The following is a 7,343-nucleotide window of genomic DNA, read 5'->3' on the forward strand; positions in this document are numbered from 1 at the left end:
GCCTGCGGGGCGGCGCGGGGAGCGCACGCTCACGCGGCGGCCGGGGCGCTAGAGTGCGACCCGCAGTGGGTAGGAACCGTCCACCCGACGTCGGACGAGCCGAGGCCGATGGGGGCCCTACCAAGGCGGGTCATGAGTGCCAGTCGGTCAGTTGGGTGAGGGGGTACTCGGAGGCCCGCCGGGAGCAGACGGGCGACCGGGGATGGGGGGCGTACGCGGGCGGGCGCCGGGAGAAGACGGCCCGTCCGGGGTCGAATCTCGGCCTGTGTTTTCGGAGCCGGCCGGGCATCACGCTCCCTCCTTGGATGGACAACATTCGTAGTTGACACTTTGTGTCATTTTATCCGAGCGGGCGGGCGCCTCGAGAGGCGGACCGTCCGGGGCGACTCTCGGCCTGTGTTTTCGGAGCCGGCCGGGCCTCACGCTCCCTCCTTGGATGGACAACATTCGTAGTTGACACTTTGTGTCATTTTATCCGAGCGGGCGGGCGCCGCGAGGCGGACCGTCCGGGGCGACTCTCGGCCTGTGTTTTCGGAGCCGGCCGGGCATCACGCTCCCTCCTTGGATGGACAACATTCGTAGTTGACACTTTGTGTCATTTTATCCGAGCGGGCGGGCGCCTCGAGAGGCGGACCGTCCGGGGCGACTCTCGGCCTGTGTTTTCGGAGCCGGCCGGGCCTCACGCTCCCTCCTTGGATGGACAACATTCGTAGTTGACACTTTGTGTCATTTTATCCGAGCAGACGGGCGCCGCGAGGCGGACCGTCCGGGGCGACTCTCGGCCTGTGTTTTCGGAGCCGGCCGGGCATCACGCTCCCTCCTTGGATGGACAACATTCGTAGTTGACACTTTGTGTCATTTTATCCGAGCGGGCGGGCGCCTCGAGAGGCGGACCGTCCGGGGCGACTCTCGGCCTGTGTTTTCGGAGCCGGCCGGGCCTCACGCTCCCTCCTTGGATGGACAACATTCGTAGTTGACACTTTGTGTCATTTTATCCGAGCGGGCGGGCGCCGCGAGGCGGACCGTCCGGGGCGACTCTCGGCCTGTGTTTAAGGAGCCGGCCGGGCATCACGCTCCTTCCTTGGATGGACAACATTCGCAGTTGACACTTTGTGTCATTTTATCCGAGCAGACGGGCGCCGCGAGGCGGACCGTCCGGGGCGACTCTCGGCCTGTGTTTTCGGAGCCGGCCGGGCATCACGCTCCCTCCTTGGATGGACAACATTCGTAGTTGACACTTTGTGTCATTTTATCCGAGCAGACGGGCGCCGCGAGGCGACCGTCCGGGGCGACTCTCGGCCTGTGTTTAAGGAGCCGGCCGGGCATCACGCTCCTTCCTTGGATGGACAACATTCGTAGTTGACACTTTGTGTCATTTTATCCGAGCGGGCGGGCGCCGCGAGGCGGACCGTCCGGGGCGACTCTCGGCCTGTGTTTAAGGAGCCGGCCGGGCATCACGCTCCTTCCTTGGATGGACAACATTCGCAGTTGACACTTTGTGTCATTTTATCCGAGCAGACGGGCGCCGCGAGGCGGACCGTCCGGGGCGACTCTCGGCCTGTGTTTTCGGAGCCGGCCGGGCATCACGCTCCCTCCTTGGATGGACAACATTCGTAGTTGACACATTGTGTCATTTTATCCGAGCAGACGGGCGCCGCGAGGCGGACCGTCCGGGGCGACTCTCGGCCTGTGTTTAAGGAGCCGGCCGGGCATCACGCTCCTTCCTTGGATGGACAACATTCGCAGTTGACACTTTGTGTCATTTTATCCGAGCAGACGGGCGCCGCGAGGCGGACCGTCCGGGGCGACTCTCGGCCTGTGTTTTCGGAGCCGGCCGGGCATCACGCTCCCTCCTTGGATGGACAACATTCGTAGTTGACACTTTGTGTCATTTTATCCGAGCAGACGGGCGCCGCGAGGCGGACCGTCCGGGGCGACTCTCGGCCTGTGTTTAAGGAGCCGGCCGGGCATCACGCTCCTTCCTTGGATGGACAACATTCGCAGTTGACACTTTGTGTCATTTTGTTCGGCCTGTGTTTAAGGAGGCGGCCGTCCTCCACTCGGTCCGTGTTTAAGGAGCGACACTCGCGCTCCGGTTCGGCCTGTATTTAGGGAGGCGGCCGTCCTCCGATTGGTCTGTGTTAAGGGCGACACTCTGTCCATGTTTGAGGAGCCTGGCCCTGACGCTCCTCTCCGGCCTGTGTTTAAGGAGGCGGCCGTCCTCCCCTTGGTCCGTGTTAAGGGCGACACTCGGTCCATGTTTGAGGAGCCTGGCCCTGACGCTCCTCTCCGGCCTGTGTTTAAGGAGGCGGCCGTCCTCCCCTTGGTCCGTGTTAAGGGCGACACTCGGTCCATGTTTGAGGAGCCTGGCCCTGACGCTCCTCTCCGGCCTGTGTTTAAGGAGGCGGCCGTCCTCCCCTTGGTCTGTGTTAAGGGCGACACTCGGTCCATGTTTGAGGAGCCTGGCCCTGACGCTCCTCTCCGGCCTGTGTTTAAGGAGGCGGCCGTCCTCCCCTTGGTCTGTGTTAAGGGCGACACTCGGTCCATGTTTGAGGAGCCTGGCCCTGACGCTCCTCTCCGGCCTGTGTTTAAGGAGGCGGCCGTCCTCCCCTTGGTCTGTGTTAAGGGCGACACTCGGTCCGTGTTTAAGGAGCGGCCCTCGCGCTCCGGTTCGGCCTGTATTTAGGGAGGCGGCCGTCCTCCGCTTGGTCTGTGTTAAGGGCGACACTCGGTCCGTGTTTAAGGAGCCGGCCCTGACGCTCCTCTTCGGCCTGTGTTTAAGGAGGCGGCCGTCCTCCACTTCCTTCCATGCACCACCACATTCGCAGTTGACACTTTGCCATTTTTTCAGAGAGGTGACACTTAGTCGTTTTTTCGAAAGTTGACACTTAGTCGTTTTTTCGAAAGTTGACACTTTGCCGTTTTTTCAGAGAGGCGACACTTAGTCGTTTTTTCGAAAGTTGACACTTAGCCGTTTTTTCGAAAGTTGACACTTAGCCGTTTTTTCGAAAGTTGACACTTAGCCGTTTTTTCGAAAGTTGACACTTAGTCACTTTTTCGCCACAGTGACACCTCCAGCGCGTGCCACGGCGCTTTTCAGGTCTTCTATCCGACCTTGTGCTGTCGAGGACGGCGTGTCCGACGCCGTGGGGAGACCAGCACCATCTCCTCCATACTCGTAAACGGGGTGCTTTGGAAAACGGGGGGAAAGTCGATGAGTACACTGACTACTGGGACCATTTCATTGTACTCTGGCGCACCTGAAGACCAAAAAAGGTACTGCACCTTAGCCCGGGTACCTCACCCCCTGGTACCTCGAGGAGAACTTAGAAAAATTTCGACAAATTTTTGGTGAGCTCCAGGGAGAGAGGCTGATTTTTCGCTTTTTGAGGCCGACCGCCGAACCGGCGCGGGGCGGACTCACAAGCCCCGCAGAGCCGTGGGCACTTAGTCGTTTTTTCAGAGAGGCGACACTTAGTCGTTTTTTCAGAGGCGACACTTAGTCGTTTTTTCGAAAGTTGACACTTAGCCGTTTTTTCGAAAGTCGACACTTAGCCGTTTTTTTGGAAAGTTGACACTTAGTCGTTTTTTCGAAAGTTGACACTTAGTCGTTTTTTCGCCACAATTGGCTCTGAGCTCCAGGGGGAGAGCCTGGTTTTGCCTTATTTCAGGCCGGCTGGGGAACCGGCGCGGGTCGGATGCACGAGCCCGGCAGAGCCGTGGGCACTTAGAAAATTTTCGCCGATTAAGCTGGGACCTCCAGGCGGAGACCGGCATTCCTCGTCCTCGGGGTTCGACCCAGGAACCGGCGCTGGGCAGACGCCGTAGCCACGCAGAGCCGTGGGCACTTAGAAAATATTCGCCAAGTTGGCTCTGAGCTCCAGGCGGAGAGGCTGGTTTTGCCTTATTTCAGGCCGGCTGGGGAACCGGCGCGGGTCGGATGCACGAGCCCGCAGAGCCGTGGGCACTTTGCCATTTTCTCAGAGTCGACACTTAGTCGTTTTTTCAGAGAGGCGACACTCTGTCGTTTTTTCGAAAGTTGACACTTTGCCGTTTTTTCAGAGAGGCGACACTTAGCCGTTTTTTCGAAAGTTGACACTTAGCCGTTTTTTCGAAAGTCGACACTTAGCCGTTTTTTCAGAGATGTGACACTTTGCCGTTTTTTCGAAAGTCGACACTTAGCCGTTTTTTCAGAGATGTGACACTTAGAAACTTTTTGCCAAGTTGGCTGTGAGCTCCAGGAGGAGACCGTTATTTTTCGTCATTCGAGGCCGACTGCGGAACCGGCGCTGGGCGGACGCCAAAGCTCGGCAGGGCCGTGGGCACTTAGAAACTTTTTGCCAAGTTGGCTGTGAGCTCCAGGAGGAGACCGTTATTTTTCGTCATTCGAGGCCGACTGCGGAACCGGCGCTGAGCGGACGCCAAAGCTCGGCAGGGCCGTGGGCACTTAGAAACTTTTTGCCAAGTTGGCTGTGAGCTCCAGGAGGAGACCGTTATTTTTCGTCATTCGAGGCCGACTGCGGAACCGGCGCTGGGCGGACGCCAAAGCTCGGCAGGGCCGTGGGCACTTAGAAACTTTTTGCCAAGTTGGCTGTGAGCTCCAGGAGGAGACTGTTATTTTTCGTCATTCGAGGCCGACTGCGGAACCGGCGCTGGGCGGACGCCAAAGCTCGGCAGGGCCGTGGGCACTTAGAAACTTTTTGCCAAGTTGGCTGTGAGCTCCAGGAGGAGACCGTTATTTTTCGTCATTCGAGGCCGACTGCGGAACCGGCGCTGAGCGGACGCCAAAGCTCGGCAGGGCCGTGGGCACTTAGAAACTTTTTGCCAAGTTGGCTGTGAGCTCCAGGAGGAGACCGTTATTTTTCGTCATTCGAGGCCGACTGCGGAACCGGCGCTGAGCGGACGCCAAAGCTCGGCAGGGCCGTGGGCACTTAGAAACTTTTTGCCAAGTTGGCTGTGAGCTCCAGGAGGAGACCGTTATTTTTCGTCATTCGAGGCCGACTGCGGAACCGGCGCTGGGCGGACGCCAAAGCTCGGCAGGGCCGTGGGCACTTAGAAACTTTTTGCCAAGTTGGCTGTGAGCTCCAGGAGGAGACCGTTATTTTTCGTCATTCGAGGCCGACTGCGGAACCGGCGCTGGGCGGACGCCAAAGCTCGGCAGGGCCGTGGGCACTTAGAAACTTTTTGCCAAGTTGGCTGTGAGCTCCAGGAGGAGACCGTCATTTTTCGTCATTCGAGGCCGACTGCGGAACCGGCGCTGAGCGGACGCCAAAGCTCGGCAGGGCCGTGGGCACTTAGAAACTTTTTGCCAAGTTGGCTGTGAGCTCCAGGAGGAGACCGTTATTTTTCGTCATTCGAGGCCGACTGCGGAACCGGCGCTGGGCGGACGCCAAAGCTCGGCAGGGCCGTGGGCACTTAGAAACTTTTTGCCAAGTTGGCTGTGAGCTCCAGGAGGAGACCGTTATTTTTCGTCATTCGAGGCCGACTGCGGAACCGGCGCTGGGCGGACGCCAAAGCTCGGCAGGGCCGTGGGCACTTAGAAACTTTTTGCCAAGTTGGCTGTGAGCTCCAGGAGGAGACCGTTATTTTTCGTCATTCGAGGCCGACTGCGGAACCGGCGCTGGGCGGACGCCAAAGCTCGGCAGGGCCGTGGGCACTTAGAAACTTTTTGCCAAGTTGGCTGTGAGCTCCAGGAGGAGACCGTCATTTTTCGTCATTCGAGGCCGACTGCGGCACCGGCGCTGAGCGGACGCCAAAGCTCGGCAGGGCCGTGGGCACTTAGAAACTTTTTGCCAAGTTGGCTGTGAGCTCCAGGAGGAGACCGTTATTTTTCGTCATTCGAGGCCGACTGCGGAACCGGCGCTGGGCGGACGCCAAAGCTCGGCAGGGCCGTGGGCACTTAGAAACTTTTTGCCAAGTTGGCTGTGAGCTCCAGGAGGAGACCGTCATTTTTCGTCATTCGAGGCCGACTGCGGCACCGGCGCTGAGCGGACGCCAAAGCTCGGCAGGGCCGTGGGCACTTAGAAACTTTTTGCCAAGTTGGCTGTGAGCTCCAGGAGGAGACCGTTATTTTTCGTCATTCGAGGCCGACTGCGGAACCGGCGCTGGGCGGACGCCAAAGCTCGGCAGGGCCGTGGGCACTTAGAAACTTTTTGCCAAGTTGGCTGTGAGCTCCAGGAGGAGACCGTCATTTTTCGTCATTCGAGGCCGACTGCGGCACCGGCGCTGAGCGGACGCCAAAGCTCGGCAGGGCCGTGGGCACTTTGCCACTTTTTCGCCACAATTGGCTGTGAGCTCCAGGAGGAGACCGTTATTTTTCGTCATTCTAGGCCGGTTGCAGAACCGGCGCGGCTCGGATGCACGAGCCCGCAGAGCCGTGGGCACTTAGAAAAATTTCAGAGAGGCGACACTTTGCCATTTTTTCAGAGAGGTGACACTTAGTCGTTTTTTCGAAAGTTGACACTTAGCCGTTTTTTCGAAAGTTGACACTTAGTCGTTTTTTCGAAAGTTGACACTTAGTCGTTTTTTCGCCAAAGTGCCCACCTCCAGCGCGTGCCACGGCGCTTTCCAGGTCTTCTATCCGACCTTGTGCTGTCGAGGACGGCGTGTCCGACGCCGTGGGGAGACCAGCACCATCTCCTCCATACTCGTAAACGAGGTGCTTTGGAAAACGGGGGGAAAGTCGATGAGTACACTGACTACTGGGACCATTTCATTGTACTCTGGCGCACCTGAAGACCAAAAAAGGTACTGCACCTTAGCCCGGGTACCTCACCCCCTGGTACCTCGAGGTGAGCTCCAGGGAGAGAGGCTGATTTTTTGCTTTTTGAGGCCGACCACCGAACCGGCGCGGGGCGGACTCACAAGCCCCGCAGAGCCGTGGGCACTTAGTCGTTTTTTCGAAAGTTGACACTTAGTCGTTTTTTCGCCGATTTTGCTGGGACCTCCAGGCGAGGACCGGCGTTTTTCGTCTTCCGGGTCCGACCCGGGAACCAGCGCCGAGCGGACACATTCGCTCGCTAGTGCCGTTGGCACTTAGAAAATTTTTCGTTTGTCATGAGCTCCGGGCGGAGACCGGCGTTTTTCGTCTTCCGGGTCCGACCCGGGAACCAGCGCCGAGCGGACACATTCGCTCGCAAGTGCCGTTGGCACTTAGAAAATTTTTCGTTTGTCATGAGCTCCGGGCGGAGAGCGGCGTTTTTCGTCTTCCGGGTTCGACCCGGGAACCAGCGCCGAGCGGACACATTCGCTCGCTAGTGCCGTTGGCACTTAGAAAATTTTTCGTTTGTCATGAGCTCCGGGCGGAGACCGGCGTTTTTTGTCTTCCGGGTTCGACCCGGGAA

This window comes from Syngnathus leptorhynchus, unplaced genomic scaffold (assembly GCF_054491065.1).
Source record: "Syngnathus leptorhynchus isolate UIUO unplaced genomic scaffold, UIUO_Slep HiC_scaffold_53, whole genome shotgun sequence".
Lineage (NCBI taxonomy): Eukaryota > Metazoa > Chordata > Actinopteri > Syngnathiformes > Syngnathidae > Syngnathus > Syngnathus leptorhynchus.